Here is a 10,793-nt window from a genome sequence, read left to right as displayed (position 1 = left end):
ATGCGTAAGCCATCCATTTTTAAAATTCCAAAAATTCAAACATTTTGCCAAGGATAGTTTCAGAAATCCTTTGTCCTCTCATACTTAGGAGACTGAGTATGTCTACTTTTTGGAAACAAGGACTCTTGGCATCTCTCTGGCTCTCCTTGATTCCATGGAGATTATTGGCATAGTTCAATGATCACATTCGCGGTTCTTTAAAGTTTCCTGAGACATTAGTAATCAGAGCCTTAAAGACTTGGGCATAATTATCCCCATCCTTTTTGCTCCTCAACTAACCTGTTTTTCTTTCCCTACATCAACCAAAATACATGAACCTCTCAGCCATGTTGGTTTGCTCCTCTCCAGTTTGAAGATAATCTTCCTTAATAGAGAGGAGACAAATGAGAAGTTAGGAGCTCTGCTTTCTCTTCATTCTCTTGTAATATGGCATAATGTGTTGCCAACAGGAGCTCTTTCCTTTGCATTTCTCTTCCTTGCCCCAAAGTAACCTGTCTTCTTGGGAATTATGCTCTTTGGTCATGAGCCCTTCCTGCCACCTTCAGCACGTGTTCATGTCAAATAGAAATTGTCTTCAGAGAGAGAGCCTGTGCAGGAAAGTTCTTGGCATTTAAAGACAACTCCAGTCACCCAACCAGAGCCTGGAATCTTGACGGATACTGACTGTCTGGAAGTCCGAGCGTAAAGCCCCACTGGTGCCCATTGGCAAGGCCAGTACAGCCCAACATGCTTCCAGCATCACCAGGTCACCTTGCCCCAGGGGATGCATAAAGAAACTCAGGAGAAAAGGAACAAATTCATGTCAGTACATAAGTATCAAGGTGGGGAAACAATTTAAAGTATATAACAAAAATCTTAACAATTGATATATTTGAGACACAATCTTCTGTCCTTCTTTCTATTTGTCTGAAAGTTCTAAGATTTCTTTAAGAGGCAAGAATTACTTTTAAGATTGTTTTATACAAACAGTTTAATAGTTCAGTGCTCCCTAGGATGGTGATAAGACAGGAGTTTGTTTTTTGTCTTTTTTAAACTGCCCTGTTTTTAAAAGTTACTTTGAAGAAACACCTCCTGGGAAGAAGACAATGTTGGATTGAATCTAATATCGAGATCCAGTGTAGTGACTCATAACTGGTTTTGGGAAAAGAAATGTTATTTTCATTTGAGCCTGTATTGAGTTATTACATGCTCAGCCCTCAGATAGCTGGGGGGCGGAGAGGCTGAGTATAATACCTGATTCCTGATTTCAAGGAGCATTTGGCACAGCTGAAAAAAGATTAACTGTAATATAAATAAGTGTCCTATTTCATATTATGAATCATAAATATAAAAAAGAAGTTCAGAGAATAGGAAGATGAGCATGAATGGGAGCAAAATGTCTCCAAGTGTCCTCTACAGACACACAAAGGATCCCTCTCTAAGACAGTCATATTGTTAGCATATTTAAGGTTCTGAGAAGTCTGCAGTAAAGGGAGCTGTTTAACTTTGAATAACTATTAATCACTATCATTTCCCAAATGTATTTGACAATAGAAGCTCTTTTCTCAGGGAGTAGCTTTAGCATCTTGCAGAGTTGCCTCACCTCAGAGCTAACGTTATCGGAAACAGATTTGTGCAGGATATGTACTCATGCTGGGCATTGAAGAATGGATAACTTTTTTGATGAGCAGCTGATGAGGTTGGAAAGAATCCTCTGGGAGTGAAAGCACAGACTCAAGACATCATAACTAGGATCCAGATTGATCCTGAGAGCTGGAGGCGGGCCTGGAGGGAGGGGGGGAGTCACGTGGTCCTTGTGTAAGGGTCAGGATGCAGACAGTGGTCTTCAAAATGTGAGCCACATAGCACAGGGAGATCAGCTCAGGGCTCTGTGACCACCTAGAGGGGTGGGATAAGGAGGGTGGGAAGGAGATGCAAGAGGGAGGAGATATGGGGATATATGTATATGTATAGCTGATTCACTTTGTTACAAAGCAGAAACTAACACACCATGTAAAGCAATTATACTCCAATAAAGATGTTAAAAAAAAAATACTGGAGTCAAAGCAGAAAAAAAAAAAAAAACTAAGCAATGTTGTGTCCATGTAGAGGGGTGGGATAGGAAGGGTAGGAGGGAGACGCAAGAGGGAGGAGATATGGGGATATTTGTCTATGTGTAGCTGATTCACTTTGTTATCCAGCAGAAACTAACACACCATTGTAAAGCAATTATACTCCAATAAAGATGTTAAAAAAAAAAAACAAAGTGCACCTAGGACCACCAACACCTGAATTTTCTGGGGTGCTTGTTGTAAAGTCTTCAGCCCCAACCTCAGTTCTACCAAAGGTGGGTCCTGGACATTTGCATTTTAAAATAGTGGCCCAGGTGATTCTCAAGTACTCTAAAGTTTATAGAGACTGGAAGCCAGGCTAGGGAAGGAAAAAAAAAGATTTGACAGGAAAATAAAGTTTAATTGAAAAATAAAGCTGACACCCGCACACTCATGCTTTCATTCATCTGACTTGTATTGAGTGAGCACTTGCTGTATGCCAAAACCTATCCAAGGTGCTGGCTATACCTTGTGCTTGTGATTGGAAAACAACAGTCATGGGGATTACATCCAATGGTCAATTATGACACACTTTATCTGCCTCTGACCAATTGACCAGTTTTGAAAATTTGGCTTCTGCCTTATTCCCAAGACCCATCTCCACCTACTGCCCTATTCAGGTAACTAAATTTCTGCCTCAGTCCATCTCTTTGTGCCTCTCTTCTGTTTACCCACTCATTCCTGGCCACCTGCATCATCTCTTCACTGCCAGTGCATTCTTACCACTCTAACTGGAGCATTCTAACTGAGGTCCTGCTAGCTGACCAGCTGACCTCTGTGGTACAGACTACCTCCTCGACATTTCCCTGCCTGGAGCCATGTGTGTGTCCACTTGCAGATTCCCAGCCACTATGCCTGGACCACCTCACTACTCCTTCAAGTTGAACCCTTCCTTTGCCAACTACCTACCTGAACTACAATCAACTTTTGCTGTTGATCCAGGTGGTTTTGTAGAGTTGGCTTTGGGGTCAGGCAGTCCTCAGTTCAAATCTTAATTCCTGCATTGTCAGCCACGTAACCTTAGGAAATAGAATTATTTCTCTGAACCTTAGTTTTCTCATCTAAAATGGTAATAATGCCATTCCAGATCACAAAGAATTAAATGTGATGGTGTATTTTAAGCTCCTAATGCAAAGCCTGGCACATAACATGTGTTCAATCAATGAGAGGCATTTTGGGGACTTCTCTGGTGGCGCAGTGGTTAAGAATCCACCTGCCAATGCAGGGGACACGGGTTCAAGCCCTGGTCCGGGAAGATCCCACATGCCGCGGAGCAGCTAAGCCTGTGTGCCACAACTACTGAGCCTGCGCTCTACAGCCCGCGAGCCACAACTACTGAGCCTGCATGCCACAACTACTGAAGCCCACGCGCCTAGAGCCTGAGCTCCGCAACAAGAGAGGCCACCACAATGAGAAGCCCGCGCACAGCAATGGAAGAGTAGCCCCCACTTGCTGCAGCTAGAGAAAGCCCGTGCACAACAACAAAGAACCAACACAGCCAAAAATAAATAAATAAGTAAATAAATAAATACATTTATAAAAAAACAAAACAAAACAATGAGAGGCATTTTTATTCATCTTGGGCATCTTTGCCTTCCAGACTGTAATTTTCTTTTAGCACCTATATCCATACCTGTTGCCACAACTTCCATTTTGATATTTGAGCAGGGATGGGAACCAAGTTCTGAGTCCTGGCCCAATGTACAGTCTGCGAAAGTGGCACCTGTACAACTTTTAAAAGGTGATATGCAACTAGATCGCTGTCAAGTCTAAGATGAAAAGACATGAGGGGAAGCAGTATGCAAGCAAAACTTCGAGACAATGTCCCTCATGTACCAGCAGAGCAGGTCTTATTCTCCCCCATCTACACCCCATCCATTCACCCAGGCTTGTTTCCAATGGTTTCAGAACCAGTTCGACCCCTGCCACCACTCTGCTGTGAAACAGAGCTTGGCTGACTGAAAATATGGTATTATCCTGATAGGCCCATGGGTTCTAAGTAAGGTCTGTTTTTTGAAGGCAAAGTTTCCTGTCATTCATTTAATTGCCCTATAATTTGCCAGTCAAAACAAGGCTGACATTTCCAAGAATGGATAGTAACAGAGATAATTCTCTGCCTACATTTTCTCCTTTCTCTTAGTCTAAGTATCTCCTCTCCATTGCTTACCCGATGAAGTCCATACTTCTTAGCCTGGGGCACAAGGTCATATGTGATCAGATGCATCTTGCTCACCTCAATAGCCTCATCTCATGCCACCCCTCCATCCTTAAGCTCTTTGCTGCCATCATTGTGCAATTCTTTCAGTTCTAGAACTCTCTTGTTTCCCTCTATTTGTATATGCTGTTCCCTTTGACTCCATCATTTCCCTCAATTCTTTGCCTGGAAAACTTCCATTCAAACTTGTCATTTCCTCTAGGAATCATCCCCTCCCCTTCCCCCAGCCTTGACTAGGTGCACCTTTGTGCTCAAAACATTTGTGGATTTGGTGGCAAAGCACTTATCAGGCTGTATCATAATGAAACATCGGCTGATGTTCAGTCTCCCCTAGACCTTTGCTACTCAAAGAGTTAGAAATGCAGAATTTCTAGGTCCATCTCAGAACCACTGAATCAGAATTTTCACTTTAACAAGATAGCCAGGTGATTCCTAGGCTCATTGTGAGAAGGCCTCCCTAATTTAAGGTAGACTTGTGAAGAGCCTCAGGAAGAGAAATTGTCTTTCATCTCTGAATCCCCAGTACCTACCATGTTATCTGCACATCATAGAGGCTGTTTGGCACCATGTCTGTACCTGAACCCCACCTGGCCTCCTGATTTGGTTTTGCATCCCTATTGAGAGAGGATTTGAGCAAAAATCTGTTTACAAGAGGGGCCTTTGTAGGACTCCTGCCACAAAGAATGATTTATGGGTCCCACATGACTATGTAGAGTCCCAAATCAGAGAGAAGAACATTCCCCACCTCTTTCCCATGGGTTCCAGCATTGTTGGAGAGAGGAGCCCCTGGGAGCCTTGGAGGTCACATTCCAGGTCCAGGCCTTAGAGTTCTCATCTTGGGTGCCATGGTGCAGTTTCCTCAGGTGAAGATTTCTGAGGAGCGGCCGAGTTTAACAGGGGGAATCTGTTGTAAGCACCTGAAGCGGGTGAAGGCACTCCTTAGGAACTCCAAATAACCCTTTAGGAATAACTGCAGGAGTTGAAGGTCCTGAATAAGCAAATGGGAGCAAGATAGTGTGGTCGGCAGGAAAATGGCCCCCCAGGTACGTCCACATTCTAATCTCCAGAATCTGTGAATATTATCTTATATGGCAAAAGGGACTGGTGAGTGCTATTTAAGTTAAAGATCTTGAGATGGGGAGATTATCCTGCATTATCCAGGTGGGCTTGACGGGATCCCAATGGTCCTTATAAGAGGGACGCAAGAGGAATCAAAGTTGGAGTGAGAGAAACGACCGCAGAAGTAGAGGTTGGAATGAGGTAAGAAAAGCCACGAGCCAAGGGATGAGGACAGCCTCTAGAAACTGGGGAACGCAAGGAAACAGGTTCTTCTGTAGAGCTTCCTGTAGAAACCAGCCCTGCCGGCACCTTGATTTTAGCCCAGTGAGACCTGTTTCAGAGTTCTATCCTATGGAACTGTAAGGATAATGTATATTGTTTTAAGCCTCCAGATTTGTGGTAATTTGTTACAGTAGCACTGGGAAACTGGTACAAGTAGGAAGGCTGAGTTATTCATATTAATGTCAATTTCTCTGTTTACACAAGCTGTGGTGTGGTAATATCTGGGATACTCAAGTTAACTCCTACAGTCCTGGACTTGCAGAAACTGGTTATATTTCCAGCTGATTGGCTCTTGGAAAGCTCTAGAAAGAAATCTACTCCCTTGGGTGGGTGGGGGTGGAGGAGAAGCAAGGGGTTGGTTCTATCTCAATTTCAAAAGATCCAGCATTTTTCAAGCAGATTTACCACTCCATACAAGAATGCTCTCCCAAAGGCATCTTCCTAGCCTAAAACCCCAAGTAGTTCTTGAGAGCCAAAACTTCCAGAGAACAACAATGAACTTGTCATCCTGCATTGATAAATCGACCGCTGGGAACTCTGGAGGCTTGTTGGGGAAAGCCAGTCATCATAACCATGGAATGAAAATCCCTGGGACCATCATTGCAGAAAACCAGTAGTTTCTATTAATAAATCAATCCCTTCCCAGAAGAATTTTAAAATTTTTTATTACTGTTGGTTTATGGGGAAACCTTAAAGAAAAAAGAAGAGGGGGGCGGCAATTTCAAATCTGTCTAGACCATGAAATCCACCTGACATTATGATTCTTATGGACCATTTGAGCTCTCCTATTTGAAAGATCTCATTAAGAGTGGAGCTCTCAGCAGCTTTGAATTTCACAGGGCATGAGCCTCCCTTTGGAGAGCTAACAATGCTGTAGATGCCGGCGAATCCCAAACGCTGAACAGTTTCCTTGGTGCCCACAGCTAAAGCTACTTTCTCAAGATCTCTGCAAATCGCATTACTTTAGCTACGGGTAACTGATTCTGAGCCCCCTTAGAGGCAGTGTCTCCAGCGTTTCCAACCCTGCATACAAGTGGCAGTGACTGCACAATTTTGCTTCCGAAGGGGAATGCCCATCTCGCCTGCTCAGAGCGGCGTTCAAGGGCAGCAGGACGGGGAGGGGAGGTGAGCTGTCTTTCGGGGTCTCAGACAGCCACAGAGAGGGGCCCGAGGCACGAATGACAGCTTAATTCCCAGTCCCCCACCGGGAAGCTGAGGCGGGGGTTAATTAATTTCCTCTCCAGCGGTTCCCTGGGAGAGTTTGCATTAGTTCCTAGCTGTATGAACCCACAACACTCCCTGCAGGAGACCTAGTGAAAGAGGCAAAATGAGCTTGTTGCTCACTGGTATCTTTGTTTCTCCATCTCTCAAGGTGAGTCAGGTAACTCATTGGCTCTCCGTAGAAGGCACAGGAGGCAGCGCATTCTTCACGGAAAATAGACTAGGTTTGTCTCTGGCTTCTTAAAGTAACCCTTTTAGGGCCCCTTCCTCTTATATACATCTTCCTACCCCTCTCAGATCTATGCCCTACCAAATTAATCCAGATGAGACAGGTAATATATGAAAATTTTTGATTGCCTGTTATATTTATGTAATAAACATATAAATATCTACTCTGTGCCAGAAACTGGAAAGAACAGATTAATAAGGGAAATAATATTTGATGAGCATCTACTATGTGCCACACAGTGTGCTCATTTATACTCACAACTCCATGAAGTGGACTCCTGGCCCCATTTTTAGATGAGAAAAGTGAGGCTCAGAAAAGTTAAATAATTTACCCAGCATCATATAACTAGTAAGTCATGGACAAAGCAAGAATTCGAACCTACTCTGCCTGACTCCAAGCCTGGGCTTTTTCTGTACTAATTATGAGCTAGAAATCTGGAATGAAAAACAAAACAAAACAAATCTAGGTTCAAATCTTGGCTTTGCTATTGAATAATTATATGACTTTGGCCCAGTTAAATTCTTTAAACCTTAGTGTTTTCATCTTTAAAAGGGGATGATAAAAATAAAATCTATTTCATAGGATTAATGAGGATTAAATAAGATAATGTTTATGTGTTGTTTAGTACAGTACTTGGTAATAATAATTTCTCAAAAAGTATTAACGACACATGATTATTTTTTTCATGCTATTCTCAAGACACTTATATTCTCACGGTAATTCCTTCACCAATATACTTCCCCTCTTCTAAAATTAATGTTTGTGAACTGACTTTTGAAGATTGTCTCTCCAATAAGAAAAATCTCAGACTGAGTGATCGTGCGTCACTCAAGGTCATAAAATTGGCCTAATCAAGCTGTAGTCACCATGTTTTCTGGATCACTTTTTCATTTCTTTTTTTTTTTATAGCGAGAAGATTTTTTATTTTTTAATTCTTTTTTTCCTTGTCTATAAATAATGTTTTATTGAAACACATTTATACTCCTTTATTTACATTTTACTGTGGCTGCTTTTTGGCTACAGTGACTGAGCTGAGTAGATACAACAGAGATCACAAGGCAAATCTAAAATATTTACTTCCTGGCCCTTTATACAAGTTTGCCAACCCCTGCTCTAGAAAAGCGGATTTTTTTTTTTTTTTGAAACACATATGCTGGGAGTTATACTTCTTTTTTTTTTTTAACATCTTTATTGGAGTATAATTGCTTTACATGGTGTGTTAGTTTCTGCTGTATAACAAAGTGAATCAGCTATATGTATACATATATCCCCATATCCCCTCTCTCTTGCGTCTCCCTCCCACCCTCCCTATCCCACCCCTCTAGGTGGTCACAAAGCACCGAGCTGATCTCCCTGTGCTATGCGGCTGCTTCCCACTAGCTATCTACCTTATGTTTGGTAGTGTATATATGTCCATGCCTCTCTCCCACTTTGTCACAGCTTACCCTTCCCCCTTCCCCATGTCCTCAAGTCTATTCTCTATTCCTATCCTGCCCCTAGGTTCTTCAGAACCATTTTTTTTTTTAGATTCCATATATATGTGTTAGCATACAGTACTTGTTTTTCTCTTTCTGACTTACTTCACTCTGTATGACAGACTCTAGGCCCATCCACTTCCCTACAAACAACTCAATTCATTTCTTTTTATGGCTGAGTAACATTCCATTTTACATATGTGCCACATCCTTTTTATCCATTCATCTGTCGATGGACCTTAGGTTGCTTCCATGTCCTGGCTATTGTAAATAGGGCTGCAATGAACATTGTGGTACATGACTCTTTGAATTATCGTTTTCTCAGGGTATATGCCCAGTAGTGGGATTGCTGGGTCGTATGGTAGTTATATTTGTAGTTTTTTAAGGAACCTCCGTAGTGGCTGTATCAGTTTACATTCCCACCAACAGTGCAAGAGGGTTCCCTTTTCTCCACACCCTCTCCAGCATTTATTGTTTGTAGACTTTTTGATGATGGCTATTCTGACCGGTGTGAGGTGATACTTCATTGTAGTTTTGATTTGCATTTCTCTAATGATTGGTGATGTTCAGCATCCATTCATGTGTTTGTTGCAATCTCTATATCTTCTTTGGAGAAATGTCTATTTAGGTCTTCTCACCATTTTTGGATTGCGTTGTTTGTTTTTTTGATATTGAGCTACATGAGCTTCTTGTATATTTTGGAGATTAATCCTTTGTCAGTTGCTTCATTTGCAAATATTTTCTCCCCTTCTGAGGGTTGTCTTTTCATCTTGTTTATGGTGTCCTTTGCTGTGCAAAAGCTTTTAAGTTTCATTGATCACTTTTTCTTGGGACAGACTTTTAGATCTCTCACTTCCACTCATGAAAATATCCATTATTGCTTTTAGTTTGTAAAGTATCATTGATGATCTCCTTAGCAGTTGTCAAGTTTTTTAACTGTTTTAACTGACATAAAAATATCTCAAAGGATTTTTGTAGAATCACAACTTTAAGATCCTGGCTCACTTTTTCCTAAAAGATCTTGAGTTCATAAGTGGTGACTTCCTTTGCCAGGGTGGTTGACAGGGACTAAATCCTCAGCAAGAATTAATGCACTTATGAGGAGGTGAGTGCCTGAGACCAGAAGAGAAGCAACTGCACAGCCTGCTGGGGGTGCATTCTGGAAGTATCTGGTGAAACCAAGAGAGCACATGTGACTAGGTAATCCCATTCTTCAGTTGGTATTTCAGAGAAATTCTCACACAGATTCATCCAAGGCCACCTACAAGAATGTTCACTGTGGCCTCCTTGAGAAAATAAGAGTTATGTTGACAGCTAAAATGTTGTGGTGAATGTCCCCTAAGGATTACTATGTGGCTGGTAGAGGTAATGAATTCGACTTAATTTCAGGAATGTGGATAGATCATAAAAAAATCTGGGGTGGAAAAAGAGAGTGAGGTCTCTAGCACGAAACCATTTAGGTAAATTAAAAGCATCTATGCACAAGACAACATGACTTATTTTTGGAGGGTATGCACATACTTATGGATACTGTCCGAACAGTAGGGGCCTTGCACTGACCGATGAAGATAATGTGCTGTGCCAGAGGGACAGGATGAACTCAGCTTTCCACATCTCGAGTCCAACCAGAGCAAACAAAATACAGGAGAGCTGCAGGTCAATTGCACTAGGCACGTAGAGAAAAGCATTGATTATCCTAATTTGAAAAGATGAAATAAAGCTTCACGGAAACCATGGCATTCTAGCTGTTCAAGAGCAGGATTTACATGGGCCAAGGGGGAAAAGGCTGTTGAAAGCAGAGGCATAAGCAAAGGGCTGAAAGAAGAAGTCAATTCAGAAAAGGATCCAATGTGCACATCAGAGAGGAGTTGGAGTGGAGACACTGAGAAGGTCACGGAGACGGATGAAAGCTGCAGGGGAAGGCCTTCAAAGCCACACTAAAGACTGCATTTTGAACACATTGGGCAAGGAGGGAATGTTTTAAATTTGGGAAAACATATGTATGTAAGAAAGATATTCTGAAAGCCAAGTTAAAGGTAGATGAGGAGAGTACAGACTATAGTGGGTAGGGCGGGAATCATTTTTATCATAGTCACGTGGACATTTGTTTTAAATGCAGATTCCTAGACCCTGTTTCAGGTCACTGTACCAGGAGGTGTCTAGGTAGAGCCCTGGAAGCTATATATTTTTAAACTAGCTCCCAGGTGACTCTTAGCTTATTG

This window comes from Delphinapterus leucas, chromosome 6, assembly GCF_059928025.1.
Source record: "Delphinapterus leucas isolate spDelLeu-1000000601 "Yukka" chromosome 6, BTC_Dleu_Yukka2, whole genome shotgun sequence".
NCBI lineage: Eukaryota > Metazoa > Chordata > Mammalia > Artiodactyla > Monodontidae > Delphinapterus > Delphinapterus leucas.
Note: the sequence above shows the minus strand (reverse complement) of the source record.